Here is a 27,142-nt window from a genome sequence, read left to right on the forward strand (position 1 = left end):
GGTGTTCCTTGGGCATGCCCAGGACTCTGCTGTGCATAGGATTCTTACTGTAAGCTGATTGAGGTTTCATGCTACCGCTCTTCTATCAAATTTCTCTGAAGCCAAGATGTGCCTTAGAGCCTTAGAGATGCTGCTTTCAGGCACAATTTTTGCAGGATGTTTTGGAGACTTTGCCAGTCCTTGCCCTTTTCAGGCAGTCTTGTAGGCTGTACAGGTTGGTCTGAAATGTTGAAATTTGGGAAATTAAAGGCTGCTGGATGAACTCAGGAATACTACCACACACATCCATCATTGTTTTGGGGAAGATCAGTAATCAACAGCAAGAGCAGGAAAGCATGGGGTGATGGCTGTTTACATGGTACTTCTGGTGATGAGAAGGGGAAGACTTGCAAGCATCTTCCTTCATTGTCTATGATGTCATATACTTTGCTGTTGGGATTTGCTTCTTAGTTTGGGTGCACTGAACTCTTCCTTACTGTTGGGGCTGTGGCCTGTGTGTTCATATTGAAGCCAGAATTATCTGAGCTGTCTACTTCAGTGCTAGCATATCTGCATTAACACAGGTTCAGTCATTAATGCTTCAGACAAGTTGGTTTATGCCTTTTGTTTTGCTTACAGCACTTGTTACTCTCTTGGGCATCTCTGCAACTTAAGATTTCTCTGTTTTCCCCACCAAATACTTGCCACTGATTTGGTAATGGAGTGTCAAATATGCCTGCTTTAGGTTTATGACAAAAAATGTGCATCAAAAGACTGTTCTCTAATGAGATAAACTGGGACTTGCATGAGGCTGTAAATTAAATGTGAAAACCAGAAATGTATAGATTGGACGTGTGTATGTGTTCACCTGTCCCTCTCCAGCATTCTCACAAAAACCTAATTGGTATCTTTGAGAAGTAACATAATTTGCCTTAATAAATAAATAAAATAATCTTCAAATACTCTGTTACTTTAATCAGTGGTTTGGAATTTTTGGTTTTACTAAGAATAACACATTGTGAAGAGGAAATACCCATACGGTAGTTGTCTTTGATCTTATTTTGTGGAAACCTAATTGGATCTGCTAATTTAAATCTCATGCAACTAGGCTAAAGTAATAATAGTCATACTGCAAACTGTATAGCAGTGCCAGCTAGGATTTGTTGTTTAGATCTTCTTTTCCTATGAAAATAAGGTACTGCTCTATAAAAGGCAGAACTAAAATACCATATTTTTTTTCCCTTCAGCTTACATCTGTGTTGTTTAACACAGTTTTAATGACATACTGTTTCAAATATCACCTTGTAGCTGCAATATGAAGTATAAGAATGCTGAAATGTTTGTGCTTATCTGGTTTTAAGTAGGTTCCATGTTTAGTCAAGGGTATTCAGGAAGTGTTATGTGAAGGTACAGATAATTTTATTTCTTAAGTCTCTAGTATTAGGGAAACCTTTGAAGGGAATATTCCTTTTACCTGTAGAAATGGATGTAATGCTTCCTTCTTATCACAGATTCATTTGGCTGCTTTTCAGGATTTTTGTTGCACTGCCTCTACAGCATTGATCTCTATTTTCAATACAGTTGCTCAGGTTGGGGGGTTTTTTTTGGGGGGGTGGTGGTGTTGGTGTTGTAATTATGTCATACCCAGTATTGATCTTTTTGTATTTTCAATACAGTTGCTCAGGTCGTGGTTTTTTTTTTGTAATTATGTCATACCCAGCTGCTGTTCTTTTGCAGTATTTTTTCCAGCTATCTCAATTTTACTATAAATATTTCTTCTTTTCCTTGAGTTGCATCTCTGCTTGAATTCTAGTCCCAATTTCCCTGTAAAGAGTATCTGCCTAAGTATGTATTTGTGTTACTTCACTTACCTCTTACCAAGGTTCTTGTGTTTCTGTGAGCTCTCAGCCATGTGGATGCTTCCTGCTTCAGATCTTGGGCTGAAGATGTTTTACAGGTCTCATCCCGTTACTGTCCTTGGTAATGCAGATTTGAGCCCTGATCCAAAAAGCTTAAGACTGTCTTGCTTTAAGGTTCCTGGCTCTTGTGAACTTTCCCAGTAAGGTTATTTTTGAGAAAAGGTAAAAAAGAGGAGGGGAAGAAAATGTATGGGGATTTTTTTTAGGAACATACCATCCCTTGAAAAAGCAGCTGTCCACCAATGCAGAAGTATGTGCATTAACCTCAGATTAATCCACATTCACTTACCATATTATGTATATGTGACAAGAGGAACAATTGTCTGATTTTGCATGTCTGATTTTCTTCACAAAGGAAAGAGCAGATAGATGGAGAAGTCCAAACTTTTGTTCATTTTCATAAAAGAAAATGTTTAACCCGCACTCCTAAGAGATGTTTCTGAGGGTTTGTTTGCTGTTTCTGTAGATAATATGCAAATTAACCAGTGATAATGCTTGAAGTGAGCAAGTACATAATACGCTCATTGCAGTGTAGGAGACCTTGGCCAGGAAGTGATCCTTTTTTCTGTTCACCAAAAGCACATCCCTTCCAGAAGGACAGTAGTTTGCATATGAAATGGATTGTCGCTTGTGGAAGGGGATAAGATCTGTTCCTCCTCTATATCTCTGTTCTTGGCTTGTTGTGAGTGTACAGAGCAGATGACAGTGTGTACTTCACATTTAATTAGAAACCCCAAAACATCAGCTGCTTCCTATATCACATTTTCAGTTAATGTGTTGTGATATATTACATGTAGAAGTACTCGCAAATAAAGTGAGGAAGAATTCATGCTTTTGAAGCTCTTCTTTTTGCAGATGGGGAGAACTCAGCTAACCTAAATATAAAAGGTTTTAGAGCTATGATTATTTAGTTAAGAGGTCTTCAAATACAGACTATCATCTAAATATCTAAAATCCATGAAGAGTTGCTGCCAAGAGAAAGCTTTTTTCTTTTAATCTTGCTGGTCAAACATACCATATGAATAGTCTCATCTCTCAATGATTCCCATGATAGCAAAATGGAGAAATATGGGAGATGCGTGGTAAGGGGGGAAATGGTTGAAACTGGACAATAAATGGAAGAGGTTATCCTTTTAGAGGGTTTTCTGTGTGTGTGTCTCTGGTTCTTGGTATTATCCATATGTACACTTGCTTGCATTGCAGTCGAGGACTTGGGGCGGGTGGAGTATTTCTATGTAGTCACACTAATGAATGTTTACCCCAGTGAAGATACAAGAACATCTATGACCTGAAAAATAGTGTCACTGTCACATCTTTGAAGTGCAAAATATACTGCTTACAATTAATATATACATGTAGCTTTTTGTGAGGGAGAGACAGATTCCTGGCAACATTTAACTTCAGTGGTTTTACTTTTCTTGTAGCCTTTGGGTTTGATTTGGTGTGTTTGTGACAGTGTTTGGTTGCTTATATTCATAAGCTGCTTAACTGGAAATGCATTCAGACAGCCTTAATTATCTTGAAGTCCCTGAGCATTGTGTGGTGGTGGTGGTTTCTCTAAAGTTGTGACCTATCTCCTTGCTGTCCACACAAGTTAATGCTCACCAGGAGAGTTGTTTTCCCTTTTCCTGATACTCCTTCTCTTCTTCAAGACTCCTGCACCTTGGTGTAGAATATACCCCTATAGTAGGAGCCCAGATTGGAGGATATTTCTGCAACAGTTTGTTTGATTTCTGTACTTCCCAGGCAAGGGAATTCAGATTCATCCACTTGACTAGAAAAATTCTGTTTATTCCACAAAGTTGAGGAGTTATGTGATTGATTGCAAAGTTACAAAAAACAAATTGAGAAAACACAACTTTGTGATATGCTTGACCTTCATCTCTGTTGTCTTGCACCTATTATCAGTTTGGATTTCTTAGTTTTGTGTTTTGTCTGTGAAAACCCAGAAAATAGCTTGCCTTTGTTACAGGCCCCTGGATGCTCAGAATTGTTTCCTCTTTTTGAAATGAAAGCTTTTTTGACTCTTCCCTCCTTCAAGCATCCAGCTTTTGGGTTTATACTGAATATGACTGAGAGTTAAGTTTTCTTTCTGTTTTTTTCCCTCTAGTGTTGTGCTTTGAGATGCAGAATTAAAACACATGGGATGTTCCCTCCTCCTCTTGGGAGCTGCTTTGAATGTATTCTGCTATTCTGTGTATATTTGGATAAAATCGGATCATAGTAGCAGACATCTACAATTCATATGACTAATCTAATGACATAGGCTGAACCAGTTTCAATGAAAATGCTCCTGGACGCGAATGTTTTGTGATGAAATATTTGTACCTGCAGCCTGATGTGTGTCTATGAAGCAAATAACTCATGCATGTTAATAGTTACTAAATACACAGCAACAAGTGTATTAGGTGGAATATATAAAGAAAATGAGGAGTCTTGAGCAGTGGATTATAGCTGTTGAGGCGACAGTTCCCCTTTCTTTTCTCTTTATCTGCATTAAAGGTTTGTGTTCCCCCCCTGGGATTCCTGCAGTGTTCATGATACTTCCTGCACTGAGCAGCTCTCTCTTCAGCACCTTGTGTCTTCAGCTGCACCTCGGTGGCTCTTGTAGGGCAAGGTAGAGGCTAGATGAAATTTTTGGGTTTTACCTGGTGCCCCCAAAATCAACAAAGAGTAGCCTGTGGGTCCCCCCTGTTCTGTGCGTTGCTCTTTGCTCCATTTTTGCTTTAGCCTGTCAGAATGCAAGTTCTGCGTTTCCGAATGGAGAGGTATCTCTTGTGTTCCTTCAAAGCACTGGAGGGAGACAAATAAACTAGTAGTTCATTTTGATGATCTAAAGACAGGTAGCTTTGATGCCAGAGGAGATAGTAACATCTTTCTGTGGCTTCACTGCGGATCCCTGTATCAACGTACAACAGAGCCAGGAATGTCTTTTTAGCTTGTATTACTAAGAGATGGATACTGCTGAAAACTGTGGATTGGCTTTCTACCCCTCACCTGTCCTGCAAATTAACCTTAACCATATTATTTTTGTTAATTCCTGGACTGTAATTACTGAAGAGCTGAATTCTGGTGGCTGTTATAATCTCTCTTGGTAACCTCTAATGGAAGTCGGGGGGGAACCTAGCTTTTTCTACTGGAAGTGCAAAGTGCCTGGTTATAATCACTGATTGCCTGTAATTCATCTGCTTGGGCTGGTTTCAAGCAGCTCTGGTGGCAATGTCTGAACTATTTCAGGATTTGTTACATGTTCTCCAGGTAAAGTATATTGTAAAATTCAAATAATTAGGAAGATTGAGTGGTTTTGCTGCAACCCTTGTTTGCCAAAATCATCATCAGTCTGTTGAGATGAGGAGAAATTGGGCCATCTAAATTGGATGGTTTGTGCATATGAAAAGGGTAGAGAACCAAATGGAGTGGGCAAATTGCATATTGGAAGCTCCCTGTGTGTATACCTGTGACTTTCACAGTATTGTAGCCCTTATATAGAATCTCTGAAGTTTAAAACTGAGATGAAAAAAGTGTATTTTAATACTAAAGTTTTAAAAATAAGTGCTATGTAACACCAATGCACTTTACACAAGGAGAAAGAAAATTAATAAGAAAAAAAGACAAAATTGATGACTTGTAGGGTAACGTTTTTGATCCAGGCTGATCTGTGTTCCTCCTTGCTGCCCTTAGGTAGAGCTCAGCTGCTGGGTGTCCAGGCGCCCCTGTACCGATTGCCTTGTGGTTTTGGCCCAGGCAGCATTTGTATAATGAAGTTACATTGGCCATCTCTGTGTGTAAGCAGCATGTAAACTGTGAGGGGGAAAGCCAGAGCTGGCTTCTATTGCACACCGTGAACCAGAATACCAAAACAAGAAATGCAAACGTATTTCCCAGACTCCAGTGAATTCTCTTCTGATGCTAACACTTCTAATAAAGACAGATCTATTAAAAATTATTTTTATTTGGAAACAGTTTGTGGTGCTAGAGGGCCTTTATTCTTGCAGTCAAATGTGTAACAAAATATAATGGCTGGAAGTCAAAATTGCTAAAGTTCAAATTGTAAACAAGCTGTAAATATTTTACTGAAGGTAATCAACCATTGAAATAAATTAGCAAGGGATGTTATAAATTTCCTGTTGCTTTGAAACTATTCATAATTAGAAGTCTTTTTCAAACATCTCATGCTTGAGCCACAGCTAGTTGGAGTTACTAGTGGGCATTGCTTAGTTAAATAAAATTGCCTATGTTGTGCGTGATGGGAGTGAAATGTTCTGTGTGGCATTAAAATGTGAGAGTCATGGGAGTGGGCCCGATGTAAAATAAATAAACATTTGCTTATTGGCGTTTGGTGTGTTCAGGAAGGTGCTTCTGGCTGTGCAGTCAGGAGTGCTTGTGTTGCTGTACATGGAAGTATGGGATAAGGAAGCTGATTAATGGCATGTGCATGATGTTAGAGGTTTAATCGTAGTAGCAGTAGGTTTTGGATTTGATTTTTTTTTTTTTCCTTTAAATTCTATTTTTTGTATGTTGGGGGTGGGGTATATTTCTATGAGATGAAAAAAAGATTTAGATGAGAAATGCAATTGTCAGGGTGCTGTGAGGGCCAGCAGCTGGCTGGGGAGCCAGGGGGCTAACAGGGCTTGCAGGGCAGGGCCTTGCCAGCCGGGGTCTGTCCCAGCGGGGCAGCCCTGAGGCCAGATCATCTGGCACCTCTGTGGGGATGGGGCACGTCCTGGGTCAGGTGGGGCCCAGCACCTATGACAGGACTGCAGTATGTCCTACAGCATTGCAGGGGCAGGACTGAGGGCCCAGGGGCAGTGGGGAAGCCCAGATAAGCCTGATTAGGGACAGTGAGGCCAGTTAGTGCCCTTTGGGCCCTGACAGAAATGTGGTGAGGATGCACTTTCAAAAGCATGTGGGTAGAATCATGTTCATGTCTTTACAAATGTAAAATACTGCTGCTGTTTTTTCCTAGTGACTTGTGAAAGGATTTGCTTCTGGCAGCTACAGTGTTTCCATATGACCACCACTTGGCTGATCTCCACAGTCCACGTTCAGGAGAAGTATAACTGCGTTCTTAGCTACGCTGCAAACAGCTTCTCCTCATGCTTTCATTTCAAGAGGGCTTTTCTTTCTCTGCGATGGCAGAGCACAGTGTATGTAAGAAGAGTTTTAAAAGGTGATTTGTTTTGGAAAAAGTTATTTGTGTAGTCTGTTGGCTTGCTTCTGTTCTGTTCTTTACATGGGGCACTAGGAAAGTGATAAATCAAATACCGTATTGAATTGCAAACCGAGTCTTGATTTAGAGGGGAAAAATAACACACAGTTTGGATGATAATACATGCCACAAGCAGTGTTGTTACTTTAAAATGTTGATTAGATAAGCATTTTTTTTAAAATGGTGTTGCATACATGTTTAGGAGTAGATTATGAACAGCTTGCCAACATCAGTTTAGTATTTGTTTCCTAATTTCTCAAAGGGATATCAAATGGAAGAATTTTGTTGACTAAATTACTGAAGGCTATTCATCATACTCTAGAAAGGTGTTTGCAATAAAGTATTTCAAAAGTCATACAATCATCAACTACAGGTGGATCGTTCCTCTTACATGTTGGCTTATTTAAAAAAAATGATTGTAGAATTCATCTGAATCTTCAGTAGAAGAATTGGACTGTTTTGGTGTAACTAAGTCACAACTTGAAAGCTTATAGGAAAAAGCAATGCAGAATGTTGTTTTCCTTGTGGAATTTATGTTACTATATGTCCAGTTCTGAAAGATGATGGAAAGCCCAAAGTAACACCAGCCCCACTATCTTAATGTTCTTACGCAAAGCCACAATTCTCTCTGTCGTCTGCAGGTAACCATTGGTTACAAACCATTAAATTTGTAATGGGAACTTCCTTAGTACTCGGGAGGTAACCAATGAATATAAAATGTTAAAATAGAAGCCTCTCTTAACATTATTAACAAACTGAAAGAAAAGATTTTGGCCTGTTGTGTGTCATGCTACAAGCACTCAGCTCTGCACATCTCTCTCTGAACTGCAGCAGAACCTATGGAATAAGCTTTTTGAGGGGGAGAGTAAAGGAGTCATTTGGCCTCAGGCTAATCCTGTGTAAGGAAAAGTTTGAGGTGGTACGTGGTTAGTGATTCTGGTGGAGGACAGCAAGGAGACCTGTGTTTTCCTCTTAATGGCTATAAGTTTTAATTCTTCTTTCTCCACTGAAGCAACATTCCACACATAAAACCTTACAAGCAAGGCAAATCCAGTGACTCTACTACAGTCTTTTTTAGTTTAGACACTTATTGCTGTTTTTTTGCAGTCAGAGGTCTGAGGGAGGGGCTGTGTGCAACCTGTTGTAGTGGTTGAAGTTTAAGATAATCATTATTAAGTGAACACAGAATGAAATACTTGTTCTCCTGCACAGAGCAGCTGAGTAATGTACTTACAAGTACTAGTCTTGCTTAGTAACTCACCCTAGGCTTGTTGAGCTTCATGGTCTTCATCTTAATTCACAACTGCAGTTTGCTACAGCAATCAAGTGTGAAGGCCATGCAGATCACCATCATCAGACCTAGATGGGACTGGGTTAACTGGCTGGAGGTTGTGTCCCTGTGGTCACTGCTCCTGGCAGGCAGAGGACAGTTGTCTCCAAGTGAAAAGAGACCCCAGAGGGCAGATGTGTCTGCTACTCAATTTTTCTCCTTTGCCCATGCTTTATTTTTGTTTGAGCTTTACTTGGGTGTTTTCCCTTACGTACTCGTGCATGAAGTGCCACCAGAATTACAAGGAAAATGGATGGATTTGGCTGCCTTGTGACACCCTGTTCTGCAGTTTTTCTCACTGCTGGACAGTTGAATATATATTGAATGTTACAGAGCATGGCCAGGAAGGGTGATGTGATTTGTTCCTGGGAAAGGAGCCGGTCACACTGTTACAAATACGATTACCACCAATCTTTATGATTAAAATAAGCAAAGCCACATTTGCTGAGTATCCAGTCTTTTCTGCCAGTTCTTCCTGAATCATCAACTTTTGAAAAGAGCGATAAAAATTGTACAAAGATCTAACTTTCACCGATAATCATCATCACGTGTGACAGTTGTCATCTCTATTCCCCTATCATTGAGGCTAGATAGAGACGTGTCTAAATGTTGACTTTTCCACTGCTCTTGGAATGAGTCATGGCCAGAATTCAAAGTGAAATAGTTAGAAGCAGGGTATTTAGTTTTGCAAATCATTTTTTGGGGAACTGATACGACTTTAGACAGCTTCCCGGCCTTTGGCCAGTAAGTTGCTCCTTGGGAAGATGTAAGAGCAACCTGTACCGTGTAATTGGACCCAACTGCTGCTTCTTGGGTGTCAGATGTTTGAAGGATCATCTCAACGTGGTTCTTTCACACACTCTTGTACCACTGTGAGAGGAAAACCTCTCATGTTTTCAGTACCTGCTGATCAGTGAAACCTGTTCTAAATGTAGACTCCTCATGACGCTCGTTAATGAATTTTTCTGCATTGGATAAGATAATATTCAATAGCTGCTCAAAGGAAATCTGTATGTCCAGTCTCTCTGCCTCTCTCCAAGGTTGTCACTGGTTAAGATTTTATAAACGCCTTTGTGGCTGTCCTGCAAGACTGTGTTTGTTACTTGTCAAATTAACATTAGGTTCCTGCCTTGCAGTGCAAAAACTTGATTTTTATTTTTTTTTAACTCTGAATTTTTAGTGTGCTACCCATGAGCTAGATAGGGAAGACAAGTGAAGTTCACTGTATCAAAGATAAGTGTCTCAGTGTACTTGGTTCTGCAGTTGCTGGTGTGGGATAAATAGGAAGGGAGACAGAAAAAGGGCAAAATTAAATGTGCTTAGAAAGGTGAAGTGCTGACTGCAGCTATGGAATATGCATTGTATGGGGAAGGTAAAGGGAATCTGATCTTGAGAAAGACTGGATTAAAACTATAACTTGCTGAAGGGCAAGATAGTTCTTTAAGAACTGCTGGCTATTGATTAAGATCAATTGCTGTTGACTAATGGGAGTTGTGAATCCTCATTGCTTATGACTAGTTTGGAGAAATTATTTGTAAATGTCTAGTGGGAAATAACTGTGAATGCAGAAGGAGGGATACTTGTTTCACAGTTTCTTTCAGGTCTGTCATTCTGTGTCTACTGACCTCTGGGATAGATTTGCAAGTAAAGAAATTGAGCAGTCTGTTCACCTTCCAGCTGTATGTGTTGGTTAGGGAATGCTTGAATGGTAGTTCTGGTGTTATTACTTGAGCCTAAAAGTCACCTTTTAAATTCCTAGCAATTTGAAACTGTAGAAATGTGTGTTTCCAACTCAGATTGAGTAATATTACTCTGAATTATTTTTTTTGTCCTGGTTTCGGTTGGGATAGAGTTAATTTTCTTCCTAGGAGCTTGTACAGTGCTGTGTTTTGGATTTAGTGTGAGAATAATGTTGATGATAACACACTGATGTTTTAGTTGTTGCTAAGTAGTGCTTACACTAGTCAGGGACTTTTCAGCTTCTCATGCCCTGCCAGCGAGAAGCCGGGAGGGGGCACAGCCAGGACAGCTGACCCAAACTGGCCAAAGGGACATTCCATACCATGTGACATCATGCTCAGTACATAAACTGGGGGAAAGCTGGCCGGGGGGGCTGCTGCTGAGGGACTGGCTGGGCATCGGCGGGTGGTGAGCAATTGCATTGTGCATCACTTGCTTTGTATATTTTTATTCTTCTTATTATTAGGATTTTACTCTGTTTCACTTATTAAACTGTTTTTATCTTGACCCACGAGTTTTCTCACTTACACTCTTCCGATTCTCTCCCCCATCCCACTGGGATGGGGGGAGTGAGCAAGCAGCTGTGTGATGCTCTGTTGCCAACTGAGGTTAAACCACGACAGTTGCTACTCTGGGTTTTTTCATAAACATAGGTTGCAGAATCCGGAGTCTCTTTTCTATTTACCCCCCTTTGTTGAACAAGGTGATTCTACTGTTGCAAGCTTGCAATATTTTACCAGCATGTGGTATCAGAGAGCAATGTCAGATCCTTTATCTCCATGTTTTTTGTGAGACAAGGAAAGAGCTACTGAGTTTTTGAGCAGACTGGCTGAACGCTTCTCTTGTCCTCGCTCATTGTGTCCACAGAGATTCAAAGCAGTGTCACTGTTATCAGGTGGGCCAGGGTGGTGGTGGTTTAGAACAAAGTCAGTGAGTTACGTTTTCTTAATTGGTTCATATGATTCAACCTGGAACATGAATCACACTGGACAGTGATTTGGATGTTTCTAGGGTGGTAAGAGCCAAGTAATTTTAGTTTGCCCCAGAGGCTAAATAGATGTACAGATCAAGTTCAATTAAAATTTTTTCCACACTCCAACTATTCATTTTTCTTGTTCTGACAGTTTTATTTACCGTGTGCCCAAAAGGTCTGCCACTGTGGACAGCGTTGGCATCCTGTCAATAGCCTGAAGGCAGCACCTAGTTGACATGTGCTTTGTATAAAAGTGTGTATGGATGGACCATTTGCTTTTGGATTTACTTAAATTAGAAGATGTTGCTGGTGTCCCTGTCCCCCTGAAAGCTGATTAGTAACAAACACTGTAGATCTGAACTTACCTTGAGTTTTCAGGGAGAGGAGCTTTTGCACCTTGTGAACTGTAATGTGTTACAGGTTCTGTTTGTGTTGCTTGGTGTCCATCAGTTGCAAACCTAGGCAAGTTGACTCTGAAATAAAACCTTCTTAATCATCTTGATGATTAAAAACTTCAGAGTTTTTTATTTGCTGGTATTCATTTCAGTAGAAAAACTTGCTGCATATTGGATACACGTGGAATTCCAAACGTTTGCGCTTTTGTTTCTTGATTAAACTGGTATATATTGTTGAACTGTGTATAAAACTTTGTGGAAGGATTTCTTGATTTGTTTTGCAACATCTCCCAGATGAAGCCGTTTACTTGATACTGTGCAGCAAACTTTCAATAATGTGCAACTACGTGCTTAAATAAGAGACACAAGAAAGTACTTGTGGTGCAGAGGAAGCTGATTCTTGTTGGGGACAGGTGGAGATGCAAGTAAATCAAGTTCTGCTTCTCTACAATTCTGAGTAAAGACTCCGTTCTCCAATGTTTTGACTATTATCCTATCTTCTTGCTCTCGATGTGTTAATGATGACTGTCCAGTCCCGAAGTGGAGCGAATGTGATCAGTTAAAAGAAATCTCAGTGGCAGACATCTCATTTGAGAAGGTCAGGTAACAAATGTAGCCCAATAGCAAAACCAGAGTATTACACTTTCCAATTTTCCCTATTTATACCGTCTAGTTCTGTGCAGGTTTTCAGCTAATTTTTCTGTTTAGATTGCACACTGACCTATGGTAGAATGGTTCCTCATGGCGTGTTCCCCCATGGAACATCTGACGTGGAGCTTCCCACTGAAAATGGTTTTCCAAGCAGGTTGCAATGTTTGTAACGCTTATTTTCTTTTCTTTCTTTTTTTTTTTTTTTTCTTAGCATTGATAAGTGCTGTCTGTGATGAAGGTTTTAATTTCTAATGTTGTTTCATGTGGTTTTTGGGAAAATTAAGTTTCTTTGTTTTAAGTGAGGCAAAGTTTTGGGATTTTCCCTCAATTCTCACTAGTGCAGAGCTTAGTTTGACCTGTTGTTCTTGGGTTAATTAAAATTCAGGGCCTGTTTTCAAGTGGTGTGGAGAGCTTAGATGAGCCTTATATTGCACCCTTCCAAATGTGAGTGCATGCCTCTGGAGATTAAAATGCTATATTAAGAGACTGATTAAAACATAAAATTAAGTTGCATATCATAATTTTAGTTCCAAGTTTAGATTAATTAAAAGCTAAATTGCCTATAACACCTTCCACTTGTGATACTTCAGTGCCTTCCCGTATGATCAGATGAAACTGCAAGGCTTAAACTCTTTCAACTGAACACTCTTGTACATGAACAGTGAGAATTAAATAGTGAAGTTTAGGTACTGATCAATTTCAATTACAAGAGACACTGGTTATGATAAATATCTTCTGTTTTACACTACCATGAAAGTTATTTTAAAGAGGAAAAAGCATCCTGAATGAAGAATTTGAAGGAATTCTTATGACTTCACCAGTAAAATTATACAGAGAAAACTTTTTTGGAAATGCTTGTACTTGCTTTTAGAGAATCAGAATTCCCAAATTGCTATAATACTTCATTGTCTTTCTTACTGCCTAGATCAAATGTCCTGTTCAAAGTTGTTCTTGGCTATTATCCATTATGTTCTGAGTTTGGATGTCCTAATTTTAAAATTTCAAATCTCATAGATCAGACCATCAAGAGAGACTATTAAACAGTTTTCAAGATGCTGAGTGATCTTAAAAATGAGCATTGAGGGATTCTACTGCATATGCTGATGATGCAAATTTTGCTGGGGACTTGTGTGTATGTATATAAATATATATATATTAAAAAAATATATTAAAAAAGGTAGCACATATACGGCCAGAACTACACTGAATAAATTTTACTGACAGTTGCAGACTTGTGCTTTATTATTATTATTTATTTTGGGACTTACTCCATCTCATTAAAGATTTTGGGTAAAATACTAATGGATCTAGAGCTTCATGTCAGGTTGCTTTTACAATGATGGACTTTATGGATCATAGAACCCAGTTTGCAATGATACAGTCTGTAGGGAGAAGGACCCTGTCCCTTGTGGCTCTTGTTTCAGAATCCCTAATTTGAAGATAATTAATCTGTTTACTGAAGTTTGTTCCTCTTATGCCATGATTTTCTTCCTTCTTAGAATACGTAGTTGGCAAGCTGTTCTCCAGATTTATCACGTCCTTAAAATTGTCTGAGGAACAAAATTAAGACGTTTTTCCTTAAATGCTAAACTGTCCTTGAAGCCTGGGGCTTTGCAGTAGGCAGCTCTGAGTAGAAATGGATGAGGAGTTTTTCTCTGGTTCTGCTCTAGCTTTCAGCAAATTTTAATTTTCTTTCACTTTAGATAGGAAATGGGGTGTATCCTACTGTGAGGTGGAAGAGAGTAGCAGAACCAGAGAAAAAGTTCTGAAAAGCATTTGAGGATCAATGATCAAGTATTGATGACTCAAGTATTCCAAATACTGTGGGTTTTTTGAAAGTGAGTTTGCTCACATAAATGCTGGAATTCTGAAGTTTTGCTAGCTTTCGTTGTCCCTAGGGAATAAGCTACTTCTGTATTGCAAAATTATTCTGAGGCAGAAATTTATGGGAAACCTGATTTATCCAGGGGACTTCAGACTGTCAGGGAGGGGGGATTCAAACCATTGGAAACCACTGGCTTGTAGAAATACTCATTCTGTTTCTTCTCTGTGTTTGTGTGATTGCAGTGAAATGGTGCCCCCAAAAATACTTGGGAGGCCTGTGCTGTTAAAGCTAGCAGATCTCTGCCTCTGCCAGTTGACTGTTTATCTGCCCAGCAGCAAATAGATAATGAAGCAGCTACTAATGCCATAATACATTGCCCTTCTAGAGCTCTGTAATCAAGGAGAAGAATCTTTCTTCCAGTACTTCGCTCACCCATAAGAATTAAATAATCTTTCTGTTACTAAATATTATTAGATTATGCTAGATGATTAATTTAGTAACTAACAGTATCAATCACACTTTTTTCCTGGCTGTTGTCTATTGAATTAAAAACAAGTTTCTAACAAACAGTTATGCTTCTTGTTACTGACGTAACAGACGTTTCATTTACCGGTGTTATAAATTACCTTCTGGTGTTACTTTGGGAAGTGTGGCGGCCTGACAGTAATTAAGCAGTAATTGGTGTACAGAGGCAGGAAATGTTCCCAGTAAACTATTCCGTTAGAAAAATAATTTCATTTATGCTATGGTATTTCAGCAGCTCTGACCAATTTCCATTTTATTATGTGCCATATGTCTGTGCAGCAGAACTTTGGATTTGCTCTATGAAATGCAGTTGTGCTTTATTAAATGTTGATTTTAAAAGTACCTTTTTTCTTCACCAGTATATATAAATACATTTATTTGCCTCCCAAGAGTATTGCACTCTCACCTAACCTTCTGCATGGCTTTTGCATTCATCATCTCTTGTTAAAGCAAATTATTTTTGAAGAGGAGGAGGGATATGGTAAAAGAGCATCGTCACTCTATTTTTGTATATTGTTCCCTAAGGGCAAGTTTTTTTCAGAAATCAGACCTGAGGAGTAATGGTGGTGGCAACAGCTTAACTTCAGCATGGTTCTGAAGGTGTCTTAATTGCCTGCCTTCAGGTTGGCATACGAATAAGTTATAATCAGCAGCTGCTTCTGCAGATCCATGTACAAATCTGACACAGTATTTTTTTCTCCTTTTTTATGCTCTCTGCCTGTTTTTTTTAGTGTTTGTTCTACGAAAGGCAGTCTTGATTGCATTGGCCTGCAACCCTGACTTGTGCTTCCTGTAAGCAGGGTATCAAGGGATTCCTGCTCTTGTTTGGGAGCATGGGTGTTAAAACAATTCCTCTGTAGAGAGGCAAATGATTGGTGTCCATTGAGGAATATCCTAATGGGTCTTTCACTGTTATAAGGTGACATACAAGTCTTCTTTCTATACAAAAACTTATACTATCATTGCGTTCCAGTGATATATAAGCCTGATACAGAGATTTAGCTCGACAGCTATTTGAAACTATTAGACATAGACGTAATACATTGTAGTTGTTTTTTCCTTTGCATTTCCGTTGCTATTAATGACCTCTCCTGGTGGGTAGGGAAAAGATGAGTATCTTGTCCCATCTCTGTCTCTGAAAGCTAGGGTATTGTCTATGCTACTTGAAGATTAGAGTAAATTGAGAATGATTTATCAGGGAAAGGTTAGAGAGGTGAGTTGATGGAAGAGATGAAGGGGTGTAAGGCAAGAGAAATGAGCTGATGTTTAAACAGGGCCGGGTCATGGAGCAGATGACAATGTAAAAACTGACTCCTGACCTGAGTTGAACTCACATTTGTATGATCACAGAAAAGCTACAACTAGCAAAAAATATTGGTGCTTTTTCCATAGCTGAGTGGAGATTTTTAAGATGTGATGCATTGCTTCTTTCCTGATTACCATTTGACACATCAGTGTAGCAGCAAAGAGTATACAGCTGATATAACTAAACTGTGAATGTTCAACTAATAGCAAACAACTCATGGAAATTGTGGTTTTGTTTTTTTGGTTTGTTTTTTTAATTCTCTTTGGAGGCACAGTGTTCAGAGGTGGAAGGTATGAGTCTAGTCCTGGTTCTGACCTATGGCTGTGGTGCCCCATAGTTCACGTGACGGCTGGGATGTGCCTTTTTCCCCTGTCCTTAAGCAGTGGTGGTGATATGTTGACAGTTTCTCTTTTTCCTGAATGTTTGGGTTTTATAGAAAGACTTTCAGTTTCTCCACTGAAAAATAGGAGGTAGAAAAACATTTCGTTCATTTTCCCTTGGAATTAGTTCCCCATTTTTTTTTCCTGTTGTTAAGATTTCATGATATCCAGGCCAAATTCAGCAGAGATCTAATTTCAGACATATAAATAATTTCTTTGTGAAGAATAACTAAGTAGGCTAGGACTGTCTGCCTGGAGGAGGAATGACAGAACAAGGATGTGATGGAGGTGTATAATCATGACTGAAGGGAAAGGGGAGCAAGGGTAGATTGTTCCCATCTCTTCCAATACAAGCACTGAGGCATCACCACATGAAAGTAGTTGCTATGGGTTTTTCCTGTGATTTATTTTTTTACTTTATTTTGTCGTCCTAATGATCTTCCTGTTGATCTTTTTCTTTGGAGATAAAGCAGCTATGCCTGATAAGCCATAGGTTTGTCTAGACTGATAATCCTTTGTCTTCATAAGAGTGAAAAAAAATTTGATAGATACTTTAATTCTTCAAAGGCTGTTTTTTTTTGTTGTTAATGTTTACATAGCCAGTATGAAAACTTGTTCTCTTATGAATGTAAGAAAAAGGGTACTGATGCTTATCCTATTGTAGGATTGATACTGGTGTGTGTTAGCTACTCTAAAAATTAAGTGATAGTTGTTTACCTCTGTTCCTGTGTTCTGTTTGACTGCCCTGTGTTTAGTATTTCCCCCCCTAAGTGTATTTGAGGGGAGGAAGAAGAACACAGAAGGGAAAGGTGCAGGGTGGATTTGGTTCTGATTTTATTTTCTGAAAGATTAACATTGGTAAACTTTTATCTACTAATGCTGTTCAACTCTAAGACCATGGATTTAACTTAGGGAACTGCTATCTATAAGGACAAATACATCAATGCAGAGAGACCTCAAAACACCTGGGTTTACTCTCCCACATTTTGAATACAGATATGCAGTGAACTGCAAGGTGCTTCTTAATCATATGCGCAAAGTATTTACGCTCTATCAGGGCTTATCTGATTCTTCTACAAAGAAAATACTTCAAAAAAGTTAAGAAATCTACAGGAACTTGTTAAATTTGTTTTGAAGGCTAGCAATTTTTGAAATGTCACAAATGGATATCCTTCCTTCATCTACTCTTCTGTAGCAATACTGTGCCTGTATGTTGTGAATACAATGAAGGATTTTGTTCTTAAAACAAAAAAAAATACTTTCCCTAAACTACTGAATTAAGTGTCAAGACCTTTTCTTGTTGCTACTGACACATAATCAGTTTTACCAACACAGATCGCTGTTCTTGAAGAAGGCAGCGGTGAGTTGAAATGTGGTGCTGAATTGGACAGACTGATTTTTTTTTTTTTTTTTTAAAATGGAAAGTGCCATACTACTTTTGCAGGTCACAAGTAATCAGTGTGTCAGTTCTGTGTCCCATGTACAAATGCCAGTTCCCCCCTGTGGGTAGTTACCCTGCAGGAAGGCATGGAGCCATAGCTGAGCCAGAGCATCCTTGTCAGTAAGTATTCCTCTGGCTGTCAGCCTGAAGGATCTTGAGGTTCCCAGATTCTTGAGAAGGTTACTGTAGGCCCATCACTTCTCCCCAGGTGAAATTTCTTTGATCCAAGTCTCTGCCTTGTGAGATTCCCTAAGAAAGCTGATATGCAGAGTTCATAATTTTTATACATTAAGACATTTTAATATTAACAGAATGATAACATGAAGACTACGAGTAAAATAAATTCCTTACTGTAGCTGAAATAGTATGTTTTTTTCCATGGACGTCACCTGTCCTCTCCTCCAAAATTCAGGATTCTCAGGTTGTATTTATGTACTTGTCAGCTCCCTTAGTGGTAACGTTATGTTTTGAAACCTTTACTCAAGGAGGACTATTGCCTTCAAACTTAATTCCCTTATACTTAAGGCCAGAATTGCTTATATCAGTGCATTGGCATGTATCTTTTCTGTGTTTGCACAAAACTAATTTATGTTCTAGTGTCTCCACTTGTAATGCCTTTTAAGATGTAGCCATTTTCTACTGTAAACTAAACCAGGTGTCTTATTTCCAGCAATACAAAGTGTTCACATTGGCAAGATACTGTAAAGGTGTACTCAATCACAAAACAATTTCACAGATTTTTGCAGTAGGTAATATTGAACTGTTTAAATCTGTTGTGTTTCTTGGTCTTGTACTGAAGAATTGGTTTTTCAGGTGTTTTTAATTGTGGCATTCGACACGTAATGTATGCTGAAGTGCTCCTCATGCCCTTGAATATTTTTTATTGTATTTTATATGCATTAGAAGAGTAAAAGTGTGAGTAGCATCCACTTCTTTTGAGATCATTTAACTGGGAAAAGAATAAAGCAGGAAGAGGAAAGATGATAACAGCAAGACAATTTTAAAACAGGAACAATATGTTTTCTTCAGTGCAGTCTGCATTTTGTCAAATACTGGATAAGCCTAGCTTTTTTCCCATGTATGATCTTATGAATCCGTTGCCTCTTCTGTTTGTAATCCCTGAACCATTTCTAGTAGTTCCATACTCACACTAAGAGGATTTGCTGTATTAAATAAATGTTCTTTTTGTGTTGCCTTTTTCAGTGGAAGCAGGGGAAGGATACTCATTACAATCATGTCTTACGACTTCTTTTACTTGAGCCTTTTTTTAACGTGTCCCTGAAGCCCCTGTTGACTCAGTGCTGGTTCCGTTCCTGCTGACAGGTGAGCTAGCAGAAGTTCATGCAGCCTCTGCATCCTTGGCATAGTTGATGAATCTTCCATGCGTTCACTTGCAGCTTGCCATTTCCTTGCCCATACTGCATTAATGGTACTGAGAGACAGTTATGGCCAAAAATCAGGGAAGAAACAGGGACAGTATCTTTCGCTGGATATTTGACAAGTGTAATGCAGTGGTGGACGTCAGATGCTGGGTGAGAGTATCTGTAGACATTGAAATACGGTGTCCGTCTACGTGGCCACACTGGTGGCTTCTATTCAGCTTGTATCAAAGGAGCACTTTAGAGAATAAATTTCTTTTTACTTAAAAATCCTATTTTCAGAAGGGCCATGGAGACTTAAAGGCACATGGTGAAATGGTGTGCTGTAAGGAGGTGCCCCACCTGAGGCTGTACCCAGTAGGTCAGACGTGAGAAGTGTACCACTTCAGCAATGCAGAAAGCTGCCGTGTATGATTTGCTGTTCCAGATAGACACTGCCTCTTTCCTTCCTCCTGGATTTTGGGTATGTGTTGCATATGAGTTATGAGATACCTGCTGTGTTCCAAAGAAACTTTGGAAAAAAACCTTATGAATGTGTCTTTTGAGAGTTCATCAGCAGCGTGCACTTGGTGGTAAATGGTAAAGCTCAGGAGTTTTCAGTCAAGCCTGACCCCTGCTAACTGCTTATTTCAGTCTCTTCTGACCTTGGTGAACTTGCAGATAGGCAAGATAAATATCTGCAGTGATCGTGTTTTGGGGTATGTTGAAATGACAATTCAAACATAGGTAAAGTCAACAATTTTCAAAAGTAAATCCAACAATTTTGCTTTATGATAAACTTTTTTTAAATGTAAGAGGCTCTTACCTGTAGAATAAAATTTGTAGTAGCCACTTGATGATAAAATATGTTTTTTCCTTACCTCCTCTGAAGTAAGAATTCAGTTTGAATTGTTTTTCAGAGATCCCACCTTTTTATTGTGTGTTTTACAGTTCAGCTGTTTGTTACGGTTATGTTTGTTAATGGTGAACTGAATTTAGTATATAATACAAAAGTTATGGTCAGATTGGACATTTAATTAACTTTAAAGATTACACAAAACTTTCTTGTGTAAGAGGGGACTTGATGTCCTGCCACAAAACAAAATGACTCGCTGTTTGTGTTTTGTGATGCTCAGATTTGGATTTTGGAGATTTTAAACCGGGTTATGCCAGGTAAGTGGAAGCATAAGATGATTTTTAAACAGCAGTCTTCCAGTTCAGAAGTGATTGAAATGGTGAGTATGAAGGTATTTATGTGAAGTTTTTTTGCATAATGAGAAGAGAGCGAGTTACTGGGGGAGAGATAGTAATGATCCAGCTCATAAAGACTATGCTCAGGAGAATAATTTCATTAAATACTCCAGCAGATCAGTAAATCCTTCAGCAGCCTTTTTCAGTACAGTTTTATAGTTTATATTCTTCTGGGAGGACTTCAACTCCTGTTTCTTGCCTCCTCCCTCCAACTTGACATTTTGCTAAATCAATTTATTGTGTGGCAGAGCCTGCAAACAATGCCTTCCAAAGCATTAAAGATGTGATGTATTTAGAGAAGACCTTTTCTGTTTATATCCTAAATATGCTGTCAACCAATCATTTGGTTGGAGTGTAGCTCATCCCCTTTAATCTCTTGCAAATACGCTCCAGTGACAAGCCCAGCTTCCTGAACTTGTCCGAGCTGCTATTTCCTTTACCTTAAAAATGGTTTTCTCTGCTCTGGTTTCTCTTTTTCCTAACAATAGAGTGACCTCACTTGGACCCATCTGGTTAGTACAGTGGCGCAGGGCTCCATAACTTTTGGTAATTGGATTGGTATCAGAGACCTTCTGTGTTAGTGATCCTCAAAGAGGAAAAATAATCTTTTAATAAAGACCCATTTCTATGAAATTCAGCTTGAGGGATCAGAAAGGAAGGGGAGACATGAATATTAATTTATTACAGTTGAAACAGATGAGACCAGGATTTGGGTTTTTGGTGACAAATAAAGGAGGTAAGATGTGATGAGTTCGGCAAATAGTGTTGGGAAATTTCTGTGCTCTTGAAATCCTTCGGCTATCTTAAGCAGGTTAATTCTCTGAATTTTGTGCCCTGTAAATATTATTCTTGTAGAATGATGCTGCTAGTTCCTTACCTGAGCTCAATTCTGAATTTGAAGTGATTGAAAGCCTGGTTTCCCTGTAAAGAATGCAAGGTATCTCCCCCAAAATACAATGCTTACTCTTTGAGCACCGATTCCCTCCTTCCCCCTTTAAAGAATTTAGAAGTATAATTATTAATTTGAGCTAAAAGGAAAAATATAGAGCAGTCATTAAGAAATAAAGTAGTCCACTGTTGGGTCATTTTGTGTTCCTAATGAATTTGAAAATTATGTATCTCATTAAGCTTCCATTTTGAACCAAAGCTGGTAACATCTGATGAACAGAGTACTTCTGAAACCCTTTTATTCAAATAGTGGTTAATATTTTTTGCCAGTATTTTTCATACTGAAAAGTCTGTTCTTCAGCAGACTTTGAGGAATACTTATGTTTGGGGATGAAAAAGATAAATTTTAAATGTATATTTTAAAAATCAGTTCAATCACAAATTATTTTTCTAAGCAATTATAATGACACTGAAAGTACAGCACAGTTCCAAAGAGCAGCTGTGTTGCATAGATGAATTTCCTATGTCTTTCCATTATAAAACTGAGTGGTTTGGAATGGCTATTACTCTAACAACACCTATACATAATAGTAGAAGACTAGGATATCTTGTGAGTAATAGTTCACTTAATATTCAAATGTAGTAAAAATTGCAATGCTAGATTGTCTTTCAGTTGAGGAAAGACTTTTCCCTGTGAGAGTTTGTTTAAAAGAGAGATTTATGTTGACGGGCACAAAACAGAAATGATAGGATTTTACTTCTAAAAGATCCTGCAAGAGGACTATAGCACAGTAAAGCAACACACACTTGCATAACTTTTCAGTCCCCTGAGGTTTTCCTGATGGGACATCTGCTGAACCAGATTTTGCAATCTGCCTGCATCACATGTGTTTTCAGATGTACATAGTATTTATGATTGCATACTAAGTGATACCTAAAAATATGTATATTTGCATTTTTGCCTCTCTGCATTTGTTCTGAGAAAGGTATAAAAGATGATTAAAGCATTGGGTAAATGGTGCATGCATAAAATATTTGAGGAGAAATTCAACAGAACTTTGAAAACACTTGAAAACTGCAAGAGTGTAGAAGGCTCTCTATAAAGATGTCTCAAGAGATTAATGTCAATAAAAGGATAATATGTTTTAGAGTCATGATTGAGATTTCCAGCTCTAAAGTGATTTATAGCTACCTAAGTTAACTGTATATGTAAGTTGTTCTAGGCTGAGTCTGCTTATAGGTGGGTATTTTGAAGAATTGCTGCCTTCCAATCTGAGTAGGTTCCCCATATAAGTGGCCTGTGAAGAGGTTTAGCCAAAGCTGGGTCTTCATGACCTTTTTTCAGTGTTAAGTTCAAAGCATTTTTGCTCTCGTTATTTTGATTTCTTTCTTTTCCCCTCTGCCTTTCAAAAAGACATGGCAAAAAATGAAGTCCTGGCATATAGTGGCATAGTTATTTAACACCATCAATCCAATTGCATTATTGAAACTGTTTCTTTAAAAAAAAAAAATCTCGGCAAGTTTAAAACCATCTAATGCCTTCAAGATGCAATTTATGAGAGAGCACTGATAATTTAAACTTCAAAAATGGGGTAAGGCTGTACAGCACCATTCATGTAATTACTGTGATGTCCTCTACTTACTTGTGTCACCTAAGGTTGAGTGTATCCTCAGGACAAGTTTCAGTGCTTCTGTCATGGATCCTATTTTGTATAATTTCTCAAAGGTCTCTGTTGGTACTAAATCCATATAGATTTTTGCCTTGATTTTGATGGCTTGCCTCTAAGACAGAACTCCTTATTGTTATAATGACATTTTGTCTTGAAGGAGATTTTTCCAATTTTCTCTCTTGGGGAGAAATACCTCACATCACAGTTGTTGTGCAAATTAGGAGCTAGCTCCAAGAAAAAGTTCATGTCACTGCCGTAATATATCTGTGTTCAGAACAAAACAGAGCTTCCCAATCAAATGAGCCCTGGCACTAAAGCAAAAATCTCCGTCTGATGGGAAGGCAGTCTGTGTCTTGGGGAACTGATGATGTGGCTAATCTGTGTAGCTACCTGCTAGCCAAGAAAAGGCCTTCACGATTACTTTCAAGTCTATCTTTAAATTGTGTGTCGGGGAGAAGTGCTGGACTGTGTTCTATAAATGGCACTCTAGCACTTGTTGACTTGGAGTTGGTCTTGAAATGAGATATATATATTGGAGAAAAAAATAGTCTAAACAGTTCCAACTTCAGAAGCATTGCTATTAAAATATTGTGAGGCCTGCTTTGGTGGATGTGGTTAGGCTTGGCAGTGGAGGCTAGAAGAGAATTTGCAGTGGGTCATAGTCCTCCTTCCAGGCACGCTCTGCTCTTGAGGCAAATAGCGATGCTCTGGCCTTCAGAAGTCTACCATTAAGAGAGACCTGCTGCTCGGCACTGCTGGGGAATCCTCTTTGGAAAAAACACCATACAGTAGCAAAAATAGGAAATCTACTCTGGGGAAGGAGAGCAGACAAAAATGTCATCATCTTACTGCAATACTTGTTTTGGGGAGAAAATGACAGAGTGGTCTCTGTAGAGTTGGAGCCACATACTACACAAAGTCAGAAATGCTGCCTGGGGAGCAGGTATACATCAGTGTGGTAGGACAGTTTGTGCCTACAAGGCAGTACTGCTACCTGGGACCTTCTGTCTTTATAATTTCTCATTATTGTGTGATAATGGAATTGTGCAAGTTTAGGGGCTTCAGTAGGTGAAGCTCTCTGCAGGAACATGACAGAACCCTGATTTCAGCATCTCAAGACACTGGATTTCTGTTGTCAGTGTGGACTGCAAAAAACATATATAACTTGCCAACAGGAAACAGCTTTAAATTCAATTATGCATTTCAAAAAAGAAAATAGTTTTGTTGCTCACAGTGTTGCCTTTGCTTGTTGAAAACTAAGTGAAAGTGTGGATTATTTCTTTTGACTTGCTATGCTGTATTTCAGTTAGTGGATTTTAACGTCTTTCTTAGGCTGGAAACCCATTTCTCCTCCAGCTTTGCAGCATCACACTACAGTAAGAGATTCAAATATGAAAATGGTATTTTTTTTTTAATGGAAACAGAAGAGATTGGTCAGATTGTGTGATTTCATTAAATATTTGTTTTGTAGAATAAAAACTGTCTTGAGATCACGTTACTTTGAAATACTGTGTGAGGAAGAAAGTAGTATCAGAAAGCCTCTTTGGGATGTGTTTTCACTTGGAGTCAAGTTACCAACTACAGCTGGTCTGAATTAGCATACTGTTGAAACAGCTGGATTTAAGTTTCCCAAAAAGCTGGCTGCCTTATGCTTAGGTATGGTACCTTCTCTCTCCTTTTTTGTGTGCTGAGGACCAAAGTGATGCAAGTAAAGCAAAAGAGGTAAGGTGAAGAAAATTCCTTATTCCAAGCAGTTTCTTTAGCTTGGAACAAATGTAGAAATATGTGAGAAACTCACACTTCATTTATGGGTTTATATGCTATATTAAATTTATAAAACACTGCTGGGAAAACAAAACAAGTTCAAACATATGAATTGGCAACTGAATTAAGCCATTAATCTGTTACATTCAGCGTATATTCCTCTGACTGTGATTGCATGTTTTGGAAAAAGTAAAAGCGCCCCTGAACCACGGCCTGAGGTGAGCTGTATAGCACTACGTGGGTATTCTCCCTTGACTCCTGCAGGCAGTTTGCAAAAGCCCTGAAGCATAGAATATCCTTACCTCAACCTGCCTAGTTAAAAATATTATTGTTTGGAAAGGTAACTGGGAATAGAATCAGTTGCTCTCCCTGTCCTGATGACTTCCTGAACAAGCTCAAATGTTTAGTTCATGTGAAAAAGATTTCTTTGTATTTCTTCTTGCTTTTATTTGTCTGTATTCCTGTAGTATAGAAATATTAGTGTCGAGTGAAAAATTTGTTACTACAGCAGTTTTGGTAACCGAGATTTCAGTCGATACCTGTAATGTCTCTTTCTGGTGGTAAGTGGGCTTCTTTCTCAGAGGTGGGGGTTGTTTTTTTGGGTTTCTTGTTCCTTTTGAGAAGGAAGGGTTAGGTCCCACAGTGTCTCAAAGACAGTTGAGCTGTCCTTCCTGAGACCTTTTCCTTCTCTGGTGTCTCTTTCTGAAATTACAGCAGCAAAAACAGTCTTTAATGCTCTAGGGGTTTTCTGTTGTCCTTTATAATGTCATTATAATTTAGCTCCTATTTCTATCTCTTCTAATGTTCCCAAGCATTTTGTTTACTTTAGCTCAGTACCCATTACACTACAGCAGCTATCTATACTGCCTCCTCTGAGGGGAAAATAGCTAAAAAGCTGACAAATTCAGAATCCCTATTTGCATACATGAATATCTTATTTGTCCCAATGTGCATTTTTATCCAAATGGAAATTCATTTCCCAAGCTATTGCTCAGGTACTAAATGCATTTAAATCCTCACAGAGTTGCTCACAATCCTCTGCAGTTGTTAATAACCGTAGCTGAACTCTGTGGAGTCGGCAGACTTTCACAGTTGGCACTTCTTTATTCCACGCTACTCCACTGACTCCATTACTGACACCTACACTTCCTTCATCCAACAGTAGTAAACCATGTGGGCTAGCTCATGTGGTCTGTTACCTCTTAGTATTCTATTGTATTTACAACTAAATTTGTCTGAATAAAATTTTGTTTCCTACGGTTCAGCATTTCATCTTGGACAGCTAATCTCATACACTATGGCTAATTTCCTTTCTAAAGCATTCCAGAGCCACGTTGCTCTTCACACACTTTGATACAAGACCATACTTTAAAAAAACAAAAACAAACAAACAAAAAAAACAAACCCAAAAAAAACTGAGGGAGGAGCATGAAAGTATCCCTCAATCTCAGGAGTGTGGCCGATCCCATCAAATTATCTGCCTGCATTGAAAGGTATCTCTCTTCTGATACTAAATGAAGACTGTTCTCTAATTTTATCTTTAGAATGAATGTTTTCTGTAATCCTGTTTTTACGTTCTTGCTGCTGGGGCCTTTTTTGTACCTTATCATCCTGACAGCCTCAGGATTCTGTGCACAGAGGAACAAGGCACCAGGAGTGGGCATATCACTTCATTTGGCACTATCTAGCTGTAATTCCTGTGCAGGTCATCTTTTTGATGCAAACTATATGAATGCGTCTTCCTCTTGCTTCAAAGTAACTGCCTCAGGACCACGTTCAGAATCCCACTGTCTTGCCTCTACCAAAAATCACGATTCTTGAGTCCATTCCCCTTTCCTTATTATTATCTGACTTCAGCAGTGAGTAGGACTCTGTGCTTTGTGTGTTACCAATTCTGAGCTGTCTGCTGTTTGAAAATGATAACAGTTGCACTGGCGTATTTCAGGTTCGCTGTTGTCAGATTCCTAGGTAGTAAAATTACTTCTTTAAGTGTTGTAGTCAGAGCAGTTTCCAAGGTGGATTGGTATTACTCACTCTTCCTCAAATAAGGCAAGCCATTGCCTAGCTGTCCATCATGAACTTGTGTATACACATGTATATTCACGATATATTCATGTATATCACTTGGCTACTAGTCTGCTCGCATGTTGTTGTCTGTTTGTGAGGGTTAACAAGTTTTTATATTGGGGCCACTGCTGCTGAACCTTGGGTCAAGTTATATTACTCTGGGTAAAAGGGGTATCTTCACCCCTAGTTTCTAAAGCTTGGTTTATTATCTCACAACTGAACTTGTGATAATACCCTAGTAGGTATCTGTTGACTCATTCATATGCTCTGTGGAGGTCAGTGAGTGTCAAAGCTGTGCTGGCTGTTTCCAGACTCTTTTGTACTTTACCAGCTCAGCTTAATGACTTGTAAAAGCCAATTTTTATGGAATTCATGGAAATGTCAGCGCAGTAACAATGAAAATGTTGAGTAGGATGCTGGGAGCGAGTAGGAGAGGGAGAGAAGTTTATCAGGCACCTGTTGATGTGTATG

General features: G+C 38.8%; 1 protein-coding gene across 15 annotated transcripts in view; it reads left to right on the forward strand.

The window, feature by feature from the left end:
• PCDH15 (protocadherin related 15) overlaps positions 1-27,142 on the forward strand; it is an 896,179-nt gene that overhangs the window by 467,973 nt on the left and 401,064 nt on the right. For 2 of the 15 annotated variants that reach the window (XM_076339479.1, XM_076339480.1), the window contains exon 2: positions 18,877-18,996. The exons of the other annotated variants lie outside the window; for them this stretch is intronic. The gene's annotated coding sequence lies outside the window, so the exon portion shown is untranslated. The remainder of the gene's footprint in view (positions 1-18,876; positions 18,997-27,142) is intronic. 15 annotated transcript variants of the gene reach the window in all.

The sequence above is a fragment of the Aptenodytes patagonicus genome, chromosome 5 (assembly GCF_965638725.1).
Source record: "Aptenodytes patagonicus chromosome 5, bAptPat1.pri.cur, whole genome shotgun sequence".
In the NCBI taxonomy this organism is placed as follows: domain Eukaryota; kingdom Metazoa; phylum Chordata; class Aves; order Sphenisciformes; family Spheniscidae; genus Aptenodytes; species Aptenodytes patagonicus.